Source organism: Jaculus jaculus, chromosome 1, assembly GCF_020740685.1.
Source record: "Jaculus jaculus isolate mJacJac1 chromosome 1, mJacJac1.mat.Y.cur, whole genome shotgun sequence".
NCBI lineage: Eukaryota > Metazoa > Chordata > Mammalia > Rodentia > Dipodidae > Jaculus > Jaculus jaculus.
Genome location: NC_059102.1, coordinates 305259913 through 305280388, shown reverse-complemented (window position 1 = coordinate 305280388; position 20476 = coordinate 305259913). Strand labels below are relative to the sequence as shown.

Genomic DNA, 20476 nt, shown 5'->3' with positions numbered 1-20476 from the left:
TTAGGGCACATGTCATTTTCCAGCCATATGAGAGCAAGCCAGCAGGGAGCTGGTTTCCGTCTGAGTTCCAGTGCAACCGCAGCCTGCACTCACTTTCGAGAACAAGGTTTTGTGTACTGCCATTGGCATGTTCCCCATCTTTCCCACTGGAAAGCTATTCACTTGCGACGACGAGTAAGTAGGTTTTTGAGAATTTTGCCTAATTTTTGGCATTGTATACACTGGACAAGGGGTGTAAACTCACATTTTTATCAGGCCAGGAGAGTGTGAGGTGAGCCAGGTGTAAAGCTAAACAGTGGCTGGGTCTTTAATATGAGCCAGAAATCCTAAATGGGAAGGGATTAAAATGTTGACCAGTCAAAATATTTTCAAGAGGCTGGATAGATGGCTCACTGGCTAAGGCACTTGCCTGCAAAGCTCAAGGACCTGGGTTCAGTTCCTCAGTACCCACGTAAAGCCATATGCACAAAATGGCACATGCGTCTAGAGTTCATTTGCAGCAGCTAGAGGCCCTGGGACTCCCATTCTCTCTGACTTTGTCTCTCCTTGCAAATACATAAAAAAATTTCCAAGGCATGTTCAGTCTCTATGCCAGGAAATTTCATCTTTCACCATACAGGACAACCTACAGAACAGTGGCATCCACCTCAGCTCAGAACATAAAGCAGAGTAAACTGATAGCTTGGAGTCATAAAAGGGAAAAGTTTTCTTATTAACGTTAGAACTCAGTGTTCTATTGTAATGGTAGCGTCTGGATGCACATGGTTTCCCACGGTCCAGGAGACTGTACAATTTGAACTTTGTAGGATTATCAGGGAACAAGATGAGAACAATCTTGACACCCACCAAACAAGCTCAGCAACAATGTAAAACTAGCAATATTGATTCTCCTTGTCCTGTGCCTTTAGAAGCTTCTAAGTGTTTCTGTCTTTTGTCATGGCTTCGCTTGATAACTGGGCTTTGTCTCTAGCTTGCCTTATGTAGGTAGAGTAATAGTTTTTTTGTTTTGTTTTACTACGTATTGGAGTCACTTTATTTGGTAATCATGTCCCCAGCAAAGATGCCCATTACCTGATCCCAGCAACCTGTGAAATATTGCTAAGTCCCACTGTGAAAGGGAATTAATGTGGTAGATTGATTTGATGTTGCTAGTCAGCTGATCTAAAAGAGAGAGGTTATCCTGGTTTACTGTGTTGGGGCCAGTGTAATCACTGGGGTTTTTAAACAGAAGGAGGCAGAAGTGTCAGTATAAAAGTGAAACAATGTGGGAAAGATTCCATGGTCATTGCTGGCTTTGGAGATGGAATGGCACTAGTCAAAGAACACAGCCTATAGAATTTAGAAAGGTTAAAAAAATTGATGAGGAAAAAGCTCTTGTTCCCCCACAGCTTCCAGTGTTTTAGAGTACAACTCTGTTAACAACTTAATTTTAACCCAGTGAGTCCCCTTTTGGATTTGTGGATTAATAGAAATGTAAGACAATACAATTATGTTAAGTTCCAAGTTTGTAGTAACATGTTATAGCTGCCCTAGGAAAATGAATATATATAGGAAGCTTTAAAGGGTACTGACAGGTTGAGGATATGAGGTATAAATTCTGAGAAAACAAGGCCAGAGTCGTTTTTTTTTTTTTTTGTTTGTTTGTTTTTTTCCTCGTCAGTGATTACCAGCTTAGTTCTGAGACAAGCTCAGCAATCACTTGGTGACTGGAATAGGCTCCCTTCTCAGGTCCACGCTAGCCCACCCTCCAGCTCTGCCCTGTGAAGGGATATCCTTGGATGAGCCTGAGGAAGGGAGCTTGCTGCTGATGGCGATCTCAGCGCAACAGAGCAGCCCCTCTCCCCAGGATAATGGCCATGCGTGCACATCCCAAGGTCTGCTAGGAAGCTCAAAGTTTCTAACAAACTACCAATAGTCCAGTTTACCTCTATAGCCTGTCTTGCCATTTGGTTCCTATACTTTTTTTTTTTTTAAAGCAGATCAATAAAAAAATAGGATTTTTAATTTTTCTTTAAAAAATATTTTTATTTATTTAAGAGAGAGATAAAGAGGTAGACAGTGTGAGCATGGATGAGATAGGGCCTCCTGCCACTGCAGACATAGGCACATACATCTCTGCATCTATAATTATCCTTTTTCATATTCAATGGGGATTTTTTTTTTTTGGACAGGCCTTTTCATGGCAAATACTGTGCACATATTAAAAGTTCTGAAAAGGAAAGACCTCATGTCCATCCTGTAGCTGCCAAGAAAGTGGTGCAAACTGACAAACTACAGCGTATGGATGAGTTCTGGAGCTGCCAGTTCACAAAGCATAACAGCAGTCTAGAAGAGGGAAAGAAACTTTTCCAGGAGTCTCATCCAACAGGCAGGGAAGGATTTAGTTTCAATAAAAGCTGTCTTTTCAGGCTGGGGAACTGGCCCAGCAGTTAAAGGCACTTGCTTGCAAAGCCTGCTGTCTGGGTTCTATACCCCAGTATTCATGTGAAGCCAGGTGCACCAAGTGGTTCCTGCTTCTGGGTTCATTGGCCAGAAGTTCTGGTGTCCTCATACTTTCTGTTTGTAAATTTAAAAAAGTATATAAATTAAATACAATTCTTCTGCCTTCTTAAATCAGGTGTTGTGGCTCATGCCTTTAATTCTAGCAGTCAGGCTGAGGAAGGATCAGTGAGTTGAAGGACAACCTGGGTTGCAGAGTGAATGCCAGGGTGGCCTAGGATAGAGTGAGACTCTTGCCTCAAAAACAAAATAAGAAAAAACAAAAACAAAAATGTCTTAAAGTGACTCTTCAGTCCTTGGACTTTTTGTGGTCCAAGTCTTAGCTGGTTTCTGTCCTTCCCAGTAGATGGCACTATAAATCCCTTAAGTTCTATTTTGTCTATAAAATTCCCTGTGGAGGACAAAACAACTTGAACACACTGTTTCACCAAAACGTATTTCCTGAGTCTTTCTCTGATGTATGAAGACAGTCTCCTATTTTGTCTATATTCTCCCTGCTTCACCTTAATGCCCCACCCACTCTGACCTTCACTCATTCTTCCTTCTCCTGTATATAGAGACTGTCCCATTTGTTCCAGTCCACCTCTAATGGTGGAAGTCTGTGTGGGAACAGATGGCTTTGCTCCACATCTCTGATTAGAGAAGGTGGAATGATGGGAAAATGCTTATAAGACACAAAGAAACTTAAAGTCAGAGCTATGTAAGAAATAAAAATATAACAATATGTATTTAGGTACAAGCTGATATGCTTGCCAGTTTGCTGCCATTATGTAAGTCATTTTATTATTTATATATTTGCAAGCAGAGAGAGAGATAGAAGAGAGCCAGACAGAATGGGTGTGCCAGGGCCTCCAGCCCCTGCAAACAAACTCTGTATGTATGTGCCACATTGTACATCTGGCTTTACATGAGTGCTGGGGAATCGAACCAGGTTATTAGGCTTTGAAGGCAAGCACCTTGACTGTGGAGCCATCTTCCCAGCCCCTGTTTTTATTTTACTTTATTTTTGTTTTTTTCAAGGTAGGATCTCACTCTAGTCCAAGCTGACCTGGAATTCACTATGTAGTTTCAGGCTGGCCTGGAACTCACAGGAATCCTCCGGAGTGCTGGGATTATAGGCTTGCACCACCACACTCAGCCCTCTTTTTTTATTTTTATTTTTATTTATTTATTTATTTTATCTGACACCACACTTTTTTATGTAATTTCTGTGGGGTACAGACATAGTGTTCATTATTTTTTTTTTAAATTTTTTTTTGTTCATTTTTTATTTATTTATTTGAGAGCAACAGACACAGAGAGAAAGACAGATAGAGGGAGAGAGAGAGAATGGGTGCACCAGGGCTTCCAGCCACTGCAACCAAACTCCAGATGCGTGCGCCCCCTTCTGCATCTGGCTAACGTGGAACCTGGGGAACTGAGCCTCAAACCGGGGTCCATAGGCTTCATAGGCAAGCGCTTAACCGCTAAGCCATCTCTCCAGCCCTTTTTTTATTTTTAAATTGAGACATAAATAATGTAAATATGAGCATACACTATGATAATTTGAAGCATGTATACAATGGCTTATAATCAAATCAGGGTAATGAACACTTCAATCTCATCAAGGGATCAGTTTTAAGTATTAAGAATTTCATATTTCTCAGTCATTTTGAAATATGTTGTTTTAACTAATATTTATTCTAATGTGCTAGAGAAAGTCAGAACCATTTTCTATTCTCTTGTGTTTTGTTGCTCATTATTTTACTTCTTTCTGTCTCCTTTCTCCCTGCCTTTCCCAGTCTCTGATGATCATTATTTCAGCTCATTCTTACACATGATTGGCATTTTATTTACACAAGTGAATGCTAACTCATGGAATCTGTCTTTCTATGTATGGTTTACTTCACTTTCATATGTTACCTCCAGTTCCACCTATGTTGCTGTGAAGTGACAGGATATCGTTTCTTTTTATGGTTGAGTCATTCCATTACATGTACATATGCATACATGTATACATATGTGTTGCCACCTTTTCCATATCCACTGGTGGGCAGCTAGATGGAGTCCCCATTTTAGCTTTTATGTGTAATGCTATATAAAGTAAGTATTGGAATATAAATCTCTCGTAGTGGGTCCTTCATTTTTCTGTTGTTTGTACTACACTTATTGACACACATGTTGAGCATCCTTGCAATCCTGGGATAAATGAATCTCAATCCTGTTGTGTGTGTGTGCACTTGTGTGTGTATATATACATTATATACATATATATATATATACATACACACACACACACACACACATATATGTTTAATTTTGTTTTGGTTTTTGAAGGTAGGGTCTAACTGTAGCCCAGGCTGACCTGGAATTCTCTGTATTCTCAGAGTGCCCTTGAACTCATGGTGATCCTTCTACCTCTGCCTCCCAAGTGCTGGGATTAAAGGTATGCCTCACCCTGCCCGGCTCTGGTTTATATTTTTATCATTTATTTATGTATTTATTTGGCAGAGAAAGAGGGAAAGAGAGAGAGAATGGCATGCCTTGTGCATCTGGCTAATGTGGGTCCGGAGGAATCGAACCAGGGTCCTTTGGCTTTGCAGGCAAACACCTTAACTGCTAAGCCATCCTTCCAGTCCTCTGTTGTATATATATATATATTTAATTTTTTTTGATTTTCGAGGTAGGGTCTCACTCTAGCCCAGGCTGACCTGGAATTCACTATGTAGTCTCAGGGTGGCCTCAAACTCACGGTGATCCTCCTACTTCTGCCTCCCGAGTGCTGGGATTAAAGGCGTGCGCTACCACGCCTGGCTGGTGTATATTTTTGATGTCCCATTAAATTCAGTTTGATACTATTCTAAAAAATATTTTATTTATTTACTTCTTTGAGAGAGAAAATGAGAGAGAGGCAGATAGAGAGATAGAGAGTGAGTGAACAAGATGGGGGGGGGCATGCCAGGGCCTCCAGCCACTGCAAACAAATTCCAGACACATGTGCCACCTTAGGCATCTGGCTTATATGGGCATCTGGCTTATATAGGCACTGGAGAATTGAACCTGGGTCCTTATACTCTGCAGGCAAGTGCCTTAACAGCTAATCCATCTCTGTAGCCCAAGTTGGTTCATTTTTTACAAAATTATTTATTTATTTATTTATTTATTTATTTATTTATTTATTTATTTATTAGAGAGAGAGAGAGAGAGAGAGAGAGGGAGAGAGAGAGAGAATGGGTTCTTCAGCAACTCCAAATGAACTCCAGATGCATGGGTCCTGGGGAATCAAATCTGGCTCCTTTGGCTTTGCAAGCCTACTATTCATAGGACTGGACTTAAAGATTATGGCCATCCCTACCATTTTATGTGGTTGCTGGGGTTAGTCAGGTACCCTTAGGACCTTCTGCTGTGCAGCAAATGCTCTTACTCACTGGGCCATCACTTCAAGCCCTCCTTCCCTCTGTCTTTCCTTTCTACCTCCCTTCCTCCCTCCCTTGCTCCCTTTTCTTCTTTCCTTCCTTTCTCTCTCCTTCCTTCCTTCTTTCTTCTCTTTCTCTTTGTTTCTTCCTATCTTTAGAAATTGTGTTGCTGTGTGTGCTGTGCTGAGATTACAGGAATAACTAGTCATGCTCAGCTTTGAAACAAATCTTGAGAAAGCAAGAAATCTGTCCATTTTATTAAAGTTGTCAAAGTCATTGACTTGTAAAGATGTTCATAAAATTCCCTTATTTTCCTCTTTTAAAATCTTTTTTTTTTGTTTTATTTTTATTTATGTATTTGAGAGTGACAGGCATAGAGAGAAAGAGGTAGATATATAGAGAGAATGGGTATGCCAGGGCCTCCAGCCACTGCAAACGAACTCCAGACACATGCACCCCTTTGTGCATCTGGTTAATGTGGGTCCTGGGAAATTGGAGCCTCGAACTGGGGCCCTTAGGCTTCACAGGCAAGTGCTTAACCGCTAAGCCATCTCTCCAGCACTTTTAAAAAATCTTTTAAAAAACCTATTTATTTTTCAATCAGAGAAAGTGGGAGGAGGGAGAGAATGGACATGCCAGGGCCTCTAGCCACCGCAACTGAATTCCATATGCACTTACCACCTTGTGCATCTGGCTTTAAGTGGGTACTGGGGAATTGAACCTGGGTCTTTTGGCCTTGCAGGCAAGTGCCTTAACCACTAAGCCATCTCTCCAGCCCTCCCTTATTTTCTTTTAAAAATATATAGCATACTTCATAGTGATGATGTTACTTCTTTCAATCCTAACATCTGTTAGTGGAGTTTTCCCTTTTTCTTGATCTAATTACTAATCAATTTTATTAAAAAGAGTCAGTTTTTACTCTCATTGTTTCTGTTTATTCCATGCTAATCTTTATTATTTCTTTGTTTAAACTTAAAAAAGTCACTTTTAAAGTATAAGCTGATGTCATTAGTTTAAGCATTTCTAGTCTCCTTAAGGCATTAATATACTATATTTTCCCCTCTAGATATAGATTTTAAATTCACTACATTAAGTTTTGTTTTTATGTAGTTCCAAATGTTTTTTTAAATTTCCCTTTTGATTTCTTTTTTTTTTTTTTTTTCTTTTTCAAGGTAAGGTCTCACTCTAGCCCAGGCTGACCTGGAATTCACTATGGAGTCTCAGGGTGGCCTCAAACTCACGGTGATCCTCCTACCTCTGCCTCCCAAGTGCTGGGATTAAAGGCGTGCGCCACCATGCCCGGCTTTTTTTTTTTTTTTTTTTTTTTTCTGAGACAGAGTCTCACTCTGTAGTTCAGGCTAGCTTCATGTGAGCACCTTGGCGTCCTAAGCACCAGGATCATAGCTGACAGTCACCACTCCTGGATCTGTAGCATGCTTTGTATGACTTAAGTCCTTGTACATTTCCTAACATTGGTTTCCAGGCCTGTAACACCTATCTTAGTAAGTATTCCATGTGTGCCTAAGGTATTTATTCTACGGGTTTGGGCTGAAGTACCATATAGATGCCAATGCAGTTAAATTCACTGATAGTATTGGTCAAGTCTTCTGTATCCTTACTGATTTTCTATCTACTTATCCTATCAACTAGTCAGAAATACATGTTCATCACTGATGCAGTCAGGTTCCATTGCTGGTAGAAATCACCCAACGAAGAGCAGCTTTTGGGAAAAAAGAGGTTTATTTTGGCTTACAGGCTCGAAGAAGCTCCCTGATGGCAGGGGAAACAATGGCATGAGCAGAGGGTGTACATCACCCCCTGGCCAACATAAGGTGGACAATAGCAACAGAAGAGTGTGCCAAACACTGGCAAGGGGACACTGGCTATAATACCCATAAAGCTGCCCCACACAATACACTGCCTCTAGCAGGCATTAATTCCCAAATCTCCATCAGCTGGGAATCTAGCATTCAGAACACCTACACCTATGGGGGACACCTGAATCAAACCACCACAATCCCCATCTATAATTGTTGATCTAGACATTAGTCCTTCAAGTTGCATTACATTGTGATATTTATATTTAAATCTATTTAAGTCAGGGTCTCATTCTAACCCAGGCTTGCCTGGAACTCAACTTTGTAGCCCCAGGCTGACCTCAAATTCCTGGCAATTCTCCTACCTCAGCTTCCTAAATGCAGAGATTAAAGGCTTATGCCACCACACCCAGCTGTGTTTCATATATTTTGATACATTATTACTCGGTATATTACTGTGACGTTGTTTTGATAAATGGACCTTTGTCCCTAGTAAACTATTTGTAATGATATCTATTTCTCTGATATAAACATAGTGACTCTAGTTTATGTTTGCTGTGTATGTGCAGGGGTGTGGGTGTATGTGTATGCATGTTCATGTGTATGTGTGGCACACATATGTGTGTGGGTGCATGTGCCCATGTATGTGCATGAATCTAGAGGTCCAGGGTTGGCATCTTTCTCAATTGCTCTTCATCTTTTTTGATGTGTGTGAATGTGTATGATGTGTATATGTGTGTGAACATAGGTGTACACATGCTCTGGCACATGTGTGAAGGTAGGGCAACCTTCTGTGTTGTTCCACATTGTCCATCTTCTTTTATTTATTATGAACATACTTATTATGGATACATCCTGTGTTGATTCATCTTTTCCCTTGTTCCTGCCCCTATTCTCCTTGGGGCCCTCCTCAGTGGGGTTGCTGGTATTCCCCATGGGGTTTGGGTTATGCATTGAAGGAGCAGCAGTCAGTTATTGGGGGAGAGGCAATACCTCTGGGCATGATGTCTCAACCTGTGGCTCTTACAATCTTTCTGCCCCTTCTTCTGCAAAATTCTCTGAGCCATGGTGGGTGTGTTTTAAGTCTACTTCAGTGATGAGCTCTTAGGAGCCTCTGGATCTCTGCTTTGGTAGGTGTTGAGTATCCTCAGGGCCTGTCTCCTTCACCCTGGTGCTGATTATCAGGTTCAGCATGGAAGCTGCATTCTTGCTCATCTCCTCGATTCTGTGGTTTCAGCTGTGGCTTCGCTGAAGTGCAAGGGGGTGGTTTGTCTCACCATGGAAGTTGTACTCTTGCTCATCTCCCCAGTGCCTCTGTATTCACTTTCTTTGAGGTAGGGTCTCTTGTTTTCTGCTGAAGATTTTTCTCACTGTGCATAGCATGTTAGGTTACCTGCTTATTTTATTTCAGTATTTTTGGACCCTACTTCACTTATTTAGCTTTTATTTTTTCTGACAAGGAATATATTATTTTTTGTCTCTTTTTTTCTCCTAATGCAATACATATTTCTTCTGCTTTTAGTGTTTTCTCTTTAACACTGATTTAAAGAACTTAACTATAATGTATTTTGGTGTAGTTTTCATGATTTTTCTCATGTTTGAGAATATGTGAGCTTTTTAGATACAGAGACTCCTTGATTTATAGTGATTCATTTGGTAATCTTTCTTTCCTTCCTGGTTTTTTGAGGTAGGGTTTCACTCTAGCCCAGGCTGATCTGGAACTCACTATGTAGTCTCAGGGTGCCCTTGAACTCATGGTGAACCTCCTACCTCTGCCTCAGAGTGCTGGGGTTAAAGGCATGCACCACCATGCCTGCCTTCATTTGGTAATCTTTCCACATTACAATGCATATGCATATGCAATATGCATTCAGTAAAAACTGTAGTTAAGTTTTGTTATTTTCCTGGGCTAGTGAATGGTTTACATTGCACAATCGCCATATATCTAGTGCACTGGGTTGCAAAGCTACTATATTAGGTGGATAATTCTGTCAAATGCATTTCCAACTTATGTTGTATCCTTAGAATAGGTTTGTCAGGATGTAACTCCATCATAAGCATCATAAGTTCAGGAGCATATGTATGTGAGAGAGAGAGAGAGAGAGAATCTTTTTTTTTTTTTTTTTTTTTTGAGGTAGGGTCTCACTCTGGTCCAGGCTGACCTGGAATTAACTCTGTCATCTCAGGGTGGCCTTGAACTCACGGCAATCCTCCTACCTCTGCCTCCCAAGTGCTGGGATTAAAGGCGTGCACCACCACACCCGGCTTATTTTGAGAATCTTGAATCCCCTTCCCCCTCAATCAGTCTCCCTTTTATTTTGATGTCATGATCTTTTCCTTCTATTATAATGGTTTTGTGTAAGTAGTGTCAGGCACTGTGAGGTCATGGATATCCAGGCCATTTTGTGTCTGGGGGGAGCACCTTGTAAGGAGTCCTACCCTTCCTTTGGCTCCTACATTCTTTCTGCCACCTCTTCTGCAATGGACCCTGAGCCTTGGAAGGTGTGATAGAGATATTGCAGTGCTGAGCACTTCTCTGCCACTTCTCAGCACCATGATGCCTTCTGAGTCATCCCAAGGTCACTGCCATCTGAAAAAAGAAGGTTCTCTACCAAAAGTGAGAGTAGCATTAATATATGGGTATGAACATTAAGAGAAGTGCTTACAGGGCAGTTTGATGAGCATAGTATATTCATTTAGCCAGACAGCAACAGACATTACACCCTTAGGGCTCATGACTACCCCTGTTTTAGGTTTTTAGTATCTGGGGTGTATTTCCTCCCATGGAGCAGGCCTACAGTCCAATTAGAGGGCAGTTGGTTTCCACCATGATAGATGTGCCACTATTGCACACATTGGCTCATTTGGCCTGGCTGGCCAAATATAAGGCTTGCAGTGTCCACTGTTGAGTATCTTCACTGGTGATTTCTCTCTCTCCCATTGAACTGCATGCAGAATGGCTTCTTCCAGCTTTCTGTCAGCTGGTCTACATGGAGGAGGTTATCAGCTCAGTTCCAGCAGGATTTCTCAGTGACCTTGCAGCCTAAGTATGTGGAGTCTTCAGTAATAGGGTCTTACCATCTGTTCCTGGTATGAAATCAAGGGCCTTGGCAATGGCCTGTAATGTTTTAGGGGCATCAGGGACCTCCCTGGCCAACAACTCACTGGAAGGTATCCCATCCCTGACACTGAAAATTTTCTAGCAACGATCTATGGCTCCTGAATGTTCCATTGTCTAAAACCAGAGGATTCCATATGATTTATTTATATCCTCTTAAATTTTGATTAGCCCTCCCTCCACCTTTTCTTTACTCAGTCTCTTCCCTTTACCTCACTTGGGCCTTTTCACCTCCATTAATCTATTCTTCTATGTACATATATACAATACCACCCTATTAAGTACTCCCCTCTCTTCCTTTCTCTTCCCTTTATATCTCTTTTCTAGCTTACTGGCCTTTGCTTCTGAGTTTTCTTCCTACTCACACAGAAGTCCAATCATCTGTCGCTAGGATCCACATATGAGAAAGAACATGCAACACTAGGCTTTCTGGGCCTGCATTACCTCACTTAGTATAATCCTTTCCAGATCCATCCATTTTCCTACAAATTTCATAACTTCATTTTTCCTTAACGCTGAGTAGAATTCCATTGTATAAATGTACCATATTTTTATTATCCACTCATCAGTTGAGGGACATGGAGGCTGGTTCCATTTCCTAGCTATTGTGAATTGAGCAGCAATAAACATGGTTGAGCAAGTATCTATAAGGTAATGAGATGAGTCCTTAGGATATATGCCTAGGAGTACTATAGCTAGGTCTTATGGTAGATCAATTTTTACCTGTCTTAGGAACCTCCACACTGATTCCCACAATGGCTGGAACAGGTTGCATTCTCACCAACAGTGTAGAAGGGTTCCTCTTTTTCCACATCCTCACCAGCATTTATGGTCATTTGTTTTCATGCTGGTAGCCAATCTGACAGGAGTGAGATGGAATCTCAACGTAGTTTTAATCTGCATTTCCCTGATGACTAGAGATGTAGAACATTTTTTTAGGTGCTTATATTCCATCTGTATTTCTTCTTTTGAGAACTTTCTATTTAGTTCCATAGCCCATTTTTTAATTAGCTTGTTTGATTTCTTATTATTTAATTTTTTGAGTTCTTTGTATGTCCTAGATATTAATCCTCTATCAGATGTGTAGCTGGCAAGATTTTTACCCATTCTGTAGGTTGCCTTTTTGCTTTATTCACAGTGTCCTTTGCTGTACGAAATCTTTGTAATTTCATGAGGTCCCAGTGGTTAATCTGTGGTTTTATTGCCTGAACAATTGGGGTTATATTCAGAAAGTCTTTGCCAAGACTAATATGTTGAAGGGTTTCCCCTACTCTTTCCTCTAGCGGTTTCAGAATTTCATGTCTGATGTTAAGGTCTTTAATCCATTTGGACTTAACTCTTATGCATGGAGAGAGAGAGAAGAATCCATTTCCATCCATCTACAGATACATATCCAGTTTTCTAGCACCATTTGCTGAAGGGGCTATCTTTTCTCCAGTGAGTATTTTTATGGAATATTAGGTGGCTATAGCTACATGAACTTACATCTGGGTCCTCTGTTCTGTTCCATGGATCTACATGTCTGCTTTTGTGCCAGTACCATCCTGTTTTTGTTACTACAGTTCTGTAGTATAGGTTAAAATCAGGTATGGTGATATCACCAGCCTTATTTTTGTTGCTCAGTATTGTTTTACATATTTGAGATTTTTTTTTTGTGATCCCAAATGAATTTTTGGATTTTTTTCCTACTTCTGTGAAGAATACCATTCAAATTTTGATGGGGATTTCATTAAATGTGTAGATTGATTTTGGTAAGATTGCCATTTTCACAGTGTTGATTCTTCTGATCCAGGAACAAGGGATGTTTTCCCATTTCCTAGTGTCTTCTGCAATTTCTCACTTGAGTGTTTTAAAGTTTTCATTGTAGGAATCCTTCACTTCCTTGGTTAAGTTTATTCCATGATACTTTATTTATTTATTTATTTTTGATGCAATTGTGAATGGGAGTGATTCTTGGATTTCATCCTCTGTGTGTTTATTGTTAGCATATAGGAAGGCTACTGATTTCTGTGTATTTATTTTGTATCCTGCTACATGGCTATAGGTGTTTATCAGCTCTAACAGTTTGTTGGTAGAGTCTTTAGGGTCCTTTATGTATAGAATCATATCATCTGCAAATAATGATAACTTGATCTCTTCCTTTCCAATTTGTATCCCTTTTATGTGCTTCTCTTGCCTTATTGCTATGGGTAAGATTTCCAGTACTATATTAAATAAAAGTGGGGACAGGGGAAACCCTTGTCTTCTTCCTGATTTTAGTGGAAAAGTTTCCAGTTTTCCCCCATTTAGTAATATATTGGCTGTAGGCTTGTCATACATAGCCATTGTTATATTGAGATATGGTCTTTCTATTCTCAGTCTCTGTAGGACTTTTATCATGAAAGGATGGTGGAGTTTGTCAAATACTTTCTCTGCATCTAATGAGATGCTCATGTGATTTTTGCCCTTCAGTCCATTTATATAATGTATGAAATTTATCGATTTCCATATGTTGAGCCATCCCTGCATCTCTGGAATAAAGCCTACTTGGTTGGTGTGAATGGTCTTTCTGATATATTATTGTATTCTGTTTACCAATATTTTGTTGAAAATTTTTTCATCTATGTTCATGAGGGAGATTGATCTGTAATTTTCTTTTTTTGTTCTATCTTTGCCTGATTTTGGTATCAGGGTGATTCTGGCTTTGTAGAAGGAGTTTGGTAGGATTCTTTCTTTTTTATTTTATGGAAAAGCTTAAGAAGCAATGATGTTAGTTCTCTGAAGGTCTGGTAAAATTCACCAGTGAATCCATCTGGGCCTGGACTTTTGTTAGTTGGGATAGTTTTGGAACCTGCTTGCATCTACATACTTGTTATAGGTCTTTTTAAGTGATTAATGTCATCCTGATTTAATTTAGGTAGGTCATATAAATCAAGGAAATATCCATTTCTTTCAGATTTTCATATTTAGTGGAGTATATGTTTTTATAGTATGTCCCTATGATATTTTTGAATTTCTCTAGTATCTGTTGTGATGTTGCCTTTTTCATCTCTAATTTTATTAGTTTGTGTCTCTTCTCTCTTTCTTTTGGTCAGATTTGCTGAGAGTTTATCATTCTTGTTTATCCTTTCAAAGAACCAACTCTTTATTTCCTTGATTGATTCTTTGGATTTTTTTTTTTTTGGAGGGGGGTTCTGTTTCAGTAATTTCTGCCCTAATCTTTATTATTTCTTCCCATCTACTGATTTTTGGTTTGCCTTGTTCTTCTTTTTCCAAGGCTTTAAAGTGAAGGATTAGGTTGTTTACTTGAGACCTTTCTAATTTCTTTTTTATTTTTTATTTTTGTTTATTTTTATTTATTTGAGAGTGAGTGACAGACAGAGAGCAAAAGGGGCAGATACAGAGAGAGAGAGAGAATGGGTGCACCAGGGCCTCCAGCCACTGCAAATGAACTCCAGACGCGTGCTCCCCCTTGTGCATCTGGCTAACGTGGGTCCTGGGGAATCGAGCCTTGAACTGGGGTCCTTAGGCTTCATAGGCAAGCGCTCAACCGCTAAGCCATCTCTCCAGCCCTCTAATTTCTTAATACAGGCACTTAAGGCTATAAATTTACCTCTTAGGACTGCCTTCATTGTGTCTCAAAGGTTTTGGTATATTATGAATTTTTTGATTTCCTTCTTGATTTCTTCATTGACCCATTCATCATTTAGTAGTGTATTGTTTAGCTTCCATGATTTTGTGTATGCTCTATAGCTTTTCTTGCTATTAATTTGTAGTTTGATTCCATTGTGATCAGATAGAATGCAAGGAATTATTTCAATTCTCCTATATTTGTTAAGATTTGCTTTGTGTCCTAATATATCATCTATTTTAGAGAATGTTCCATGTGCTGCTGAAAAGAATGTGTATTCTGCAGCATTTGGATGAAATGTCCTGTATGTATCTGTTAGGTCCATTTCTTCTATGATCTCATTTAATCCAGATGACACTCTCTTTATTTTTTGCCAGGGTGACCTGTCAGTTGATGAGAGTGGGGTGTTGAAGTCACTCACTACAACTGAGTTTGGTGTTATCTGTGACCTTAGTTCTAATAGCATTTGTTTGATGAAATTGGGAGCACCCATGTTAGGTGCATATATGTTTAGAATTGTAATGTCCTTCTATTGGAGTGTGTCTTTAATTAATATAAAGTGACCTTCCTTATCTTTCTTAACTAAGGTTGGACTGAATTCTTCCTTGTCAGATATTAGGATAGCAACCCCTGCTTGTTTTCTAGGCCCATTTGCTTGAAACACCATTTTCCAACCTTTCACCCTAAGATAGTGCCCATCCTTTGTAGAAAGGTAAGTTTCTTGGAGGCAACAAATTGAAGGATCCTCCTTTTTACCCCAGTATGCAAACCTATGTCTTTTGTTTGGGGCATTGAGGCTGTTGATATTAAGAGATATTGTTGAAAAGTGTGCATTTATTTTTGCCATTCCTTTATCGTTCTTCTGGTTTTCCCTCTGCTCTCTTGTTTTAACTAGTATTTGAGTATTGTTTATTTTTTCCAGGTTGCTTATATGTGTGCTTTTCTTTTTCTTCAGCATGGAGGACTCTTTCACATATTTTATGTAGGGCTGGTTTTGCATTCAAATATTCCTTTAGCTTGCTTTTGTTGTGAAATGTCCTTATTTCTCTGTCTATTTGAATGGATAGCTTTTCAGGATAAATTAACCTTGGTTGATAGTTGTTATCTTTCAGAACTTAGAATACATCACTCCAAGCCCTTCTGACTTTCAAAGTTTGTGTTGAGTAATCTGCTGTGATCCTGATGGACTTGCCTTTGTAGGTAACTTGATTTTTCTCTTTAAGTGCTTTCAATATTTTTTCTTTGGTTTGTATGTTTGGTAGTTTAATTATGATGTGGCAAGGAGAGGTTCTTTTCAGGTTTTGTCTGGTTGGTGTTCTAAAGGATTCCTGTATCTGCATTGGTACCTCTTTCCCAATTTGGGAGAAGTTTTCTTCTATGATTTTGTTGAAAACACCTACTATACATTTGAGTGAAATTCTTCTCCTTCTACTATACCCTGAATTCTTATGTTTGATCTTTTCATAGTGTCCCGAATATCTTGAAATTCCCATTAATACTTTCCTATTATTTTGTCTTTCTCTTTGTTGGACTATATTAGATCTGCCACTTGGTCTTCTAGTTTAGATATTCTGTCCTCTCCTTCATTCTACTGATGAGATTTTCTACAGAGGTTTTTTTTTTTTTTTTTATTTCATTAACTGTGTTCTTCATTGCTAGTAATTCTGACTGGCTTTTCTTTGTTATTTGTATTTCCTTATTTATGTCTTGTATTGACCTCTTTATTTCATTAAATTGGTTTCCTGTGTCTTTTTTGATTCCTTTGGTTTCCTCTTTCATTCCTTTGATTTCCTCAAGCATATTTATAATCATTCTTTTGAAATCTTTCTCAGGCATTTCCTCTAACTCATTCTCACTGGAGGTCATTTATGATGCATTAATACTTTTTGGTGGATTTATATTGTCTTGGTTTTTGGTGTTTTGTGTGTTATAATGTATATATTTTTGCACCTTGGATTAATTTAATGCTTGGATTTTCTAGTTAGCTACAGTATTATTAGATGTATCAGTCAATCTGATTTTCAGGCTAGGAGTTTAAGGTGCTAGGTGTGGCTCTTAAGACTCTCAGAGTATCTATAAAAGTAACCCTAGGGCTGGAGAGATGGCGTAGCGGTTAAGCGCTTGCCTGTGAAGCCTAAGGACCCCGGTTCGAGGCTCGGTTCTCCAGGTCCCACGTTAGCCAGATGCACAAGGGGGAGCACGTGTCTGGAATTCGTTTGCAGAGGCTGGAAGCCCGGCCGCGCCCATTCTCTCTCCCTCTACCTGTCTTTCTCTCTGTGTCTGTCGCTGTCAAATAAATAAATAAATAAATAAAATTTAAAATAAAAAAAAAAGTGACCCTAGATGTTGGGTTTATCTGCTTTGAGAGTATTGAAGTAGGCTGAGTGGAACAAAATACAGGCAGATTCTAAAATTTAACTAAACAATGTACACATTCAATGAAAAATAGCACAGAGTATGCAGGTGTAGGTATCATGACAACCAGATCCTCTAAAAAAGTCACTGTCCCTTAGGGTGTGTGGTACCCCACACCTTTAATCCTGTTAACTAGGAGGTTAAGATTACTGGTCTGCTGAGCATTCCAAGTCAGTTTGTGACCAAGTGAGACCCTTCTCTAATGTATAACAGAAAAGGACACAAAGCCACTATAAATCAAGAAGCAACAAATAACAAGCCCAAAATATAGCTTATTTAAGAATGGCAAATCCATCAGATTTAACATATAATTTATCCTGATATGGAATGTGCAATTAGCACTTCTGGTTCAGGCCTATATACCAGGCTTATTTGGCAGGTACTGACCTGTTACCTTTTGGGATGATTTTGGTTTCAGTTTTGCTGCGCTCCTGCTTGGGTCCCTCTTTGGTGCACTGTGGGTTCAAGTAGGCTGGCTGGGCTGTTGGATCAGTGATCTCGTCACCTTTTCTGGGTGCTGTGAGCTCCCTTCCCCTGGTCTCTGGTGCTTGCTGGTGCTTGCGCTGGCAGTGGGGGAGGTGGATGGTGGCTCTAGCTCTCCTGCTGATCCATGTGATCCTCTACTTCATGATCTGTTCCTCCGTTGTTCGCTGTGGTTCTCCCTTCACGTTTCTTGAGTTTGCAAAGAGCTCCAGTGTGAGTGGAAAATTCTCTCACCTGGCTTTTCCCGCAGCTCAAGCTGAGCCTTGCAGCTGTGGCCCCGCAGACCTGGTGCCACTTCTGCCTGCCTATGTGGGTTCTGAATGCTCTGGATCTCTCCTACTTCTCTGCTACCATTGGTAATTTCTTATACACCCCACTTTTTAGTAGAAAAGTGTATTTCTTCTGGAGTTTCTTTGGCTTTTTCTCCCCTAGGCTGCTTTGGCATGGTTCCTATTCTGCCATCTTAACCAGAAGTCCTGATTCACTCTGGATTTCTTTTTTAAAATGGAATATGAATATATTTCTTTTTTAGAGAGCTCAAAAATGAATGATACACTGGCACTCTCATGTGAAAATACATTCGACCCATATGATGGAAGCACATGGTTCCCAGAAGAAATCCCCATTTACCAGAGAGGGTGTTCTGGAGATTCCATGTCTTGGCCATAGTCTTCCTAGAATCCTTCATTTTCAACCCCACTGATCCTTTTGTCCTTGATACTTGAGTCTTCAAGATCCAGACTAAGTTCCTTGCCCTTGCCCAAATCAAACCCACCCCAGCAAGAGTCGTGCAGAAGAGCATCCCTTTGGCATGTTACTGCTCTGCCAACGTCAGTGTCCCAGTTAGGGATTGGGGTGAAAACATCACATAAAACACATGGGAGTACACCAGTGATTGGTATGACACTTGGACATGAGCCTCACAACTTCATCAAACATGTATTCCTCCTCAAATGAGACACTCCAAGTGGTCGATGTTTAGTCACATCTTGCTCTGCACACAGGAAGGAATTAGCTGATGAAAAGTGTAACAATATCTCTGGCTCAGTCAGGCTTCTGGTTCTTCCTGCTAATACATGGTAACATTCTGCCTATTTTGGGCATTTGTTCATTTTTCAAAAGGGAGATTAAAGGATGGTAGACTTCTGACAGAGTGAGGGGCAAAAGGTAAAAACAACCATAAGACAAAAAAAAACCATATGTAGTGCAATATTTTATAAGAGAGATGCTGAAAATATTGTATGCTGAAAACAGACAACATGATACATAAGGGGGAGGGTGTCAGGAAATGGCTAAGGCCACAGGCTTAGACCAAGGGCCATTCAATAGACTGCTGAATGGGCTGTATCTACTGCTTGAGCTGAGAGCCTTCTTTGATGGTGACAGAACAGGCAGTGACAGGCCTGGGGACCCCAAAGGCCTGGCCCAGTACCTGATTGGAATGCACAAACACACAGGGGACATTCTTGTCTTCACACAGCAGTGCGAGGTGCAGGGTGACCTCCAGGGGCTCAGCATCTTCTGCCATCACAATGAGCTCAGAGATGCTCTGCTCCATGTCTTGGCCTCACTGGCTCCTTTCTGAAGCTGTTTGTAGTTACAGGATTGCTGAACGAGGTCCAGTAGTTTCTTGGTGATGTGGGCATCTATAAGGGGATGGGCCTTTGGATTAACGTCAGCCTCTGTCATGGCTGCGGTCTCTAGCCTCACTGCCACACCAGCGTAGACTACTGCCAGAAGAAGCCTAAAGGCAGCACAGATGAAAAGCAGCGGAAGTTGCCAGATGACTTGGATTTCTTTATATCATAGATACCCCATAAATATTCAGTCTTTTCTTTAGACCTCTGCCTCCTGAGTGCTGGGATTAAAGGTGTGTGCCACCATGCAGGCTCTTTTCCTCTAATTCCTCTAATTCTATCAGCTGTATGTTGTGTTTGGTATTGGATAATTTTCTTCTCATTTTGACCAATTTTGTGTGTACTTCTCACCACTCTTACTACCTACTGGATGCTGGATGGTATACATCTTGTGTCATTGGATGGTAGATGTATTTGGATACTTATAAATATTATTGAGCTTTGTTCAAGTATATAGTTAAGTTACTTGGAAATTTTGACCCTTTTGGGCATTGTTCTTGAATTTTGTGCAAAGAGCACTGGTTAGAATAAGGTTGACTTTATACTACTCTTGTTGTAAACTTTCTATTTTACCTGACATATCATGAAATTTTCCATTCTGAACAAAGAATTCCCCCTAATCTTTTATTTAAGTATTTAATTAATTTATTTATTTGAGAGAGAGAGAGTCAGATAGAGAGAGAGAATGGGTGCACCAGGGCATTTAGCTACTGCAAACGAGCTCCAGACACATGTACCCCCTTGTGCATCTGGCTTATGTGGGTCTTGGGGAACTGACCCGGGGTCCTTAGGCTTCACAGGCAAACACATAAACCACTAAGCCATTTCACCAGCCCTCCTCCTAATCTTTTGTAAATAGTTTCCTTTCATCTCCTCAGTCCTGCATGGAGAACTTGAGTGCTTCTACCCTGAAACTTCTGCCTATTCCTCTTCACGTCACAGAGCCTGCCAGACCTCACGTCCATTCAGCTCCCTGGGCCTTCGCTGGGAAGCTCTCACAAGAAAGTTACCTGCCTCAGCCATGGAGCTTCTCTCTGTTGCTTATCTCTCAAAGATTGTGGTACTTTATTGCCTGAGGGCTACTGTAGACCATGGTTGGCTTTTCTTCTTCTTCCTACTGCACCATAAATTCATCCTGGTTTCCCACCTTCTTTAAAGAAGTAACCCTTTTTATTGTTTTCCTTTAAGTCCCCAGGTGCTAAGTACAGTGTCTGGAAAACAGAAAGTCTTCAAATAATGATTACGGCCTGAATACAAAGATGAACATACATAGCTGGAGAGCAGAGCACAGTCCCTTTCTCTATAGTCCCTAGATGCCAACGAAATGCCGTTAGCCTCAGTGACCCTGTGTCTGGCCCATTAGTTTAAGCAGGACTTCTAGATTTCTTGAGACTCCTTCCTCTCATCCCACAATAGTCTTTTTGCATCTGTAAGACTGCACAGGGAAATAACTAAGTGCATTGAACTATTTGAAAAAAGGCATTAACTATAGCTACATCATT

The 20476-nt window shown here is 40.3% G+C and overlaps 1 pseudogene; it reads right to left on the bottom strand.

The window, feature by feature from the left end:
- Positions 1 to 18643: 18643 nt before the first annotated feature.
- On the bottom strand, positions 18644 to 19026 carry LOC101618009 (annotated as a pseudogene).
- Between the last annotated feature and the right edge of the window lie 1450 nt (positions 19027 to 20476).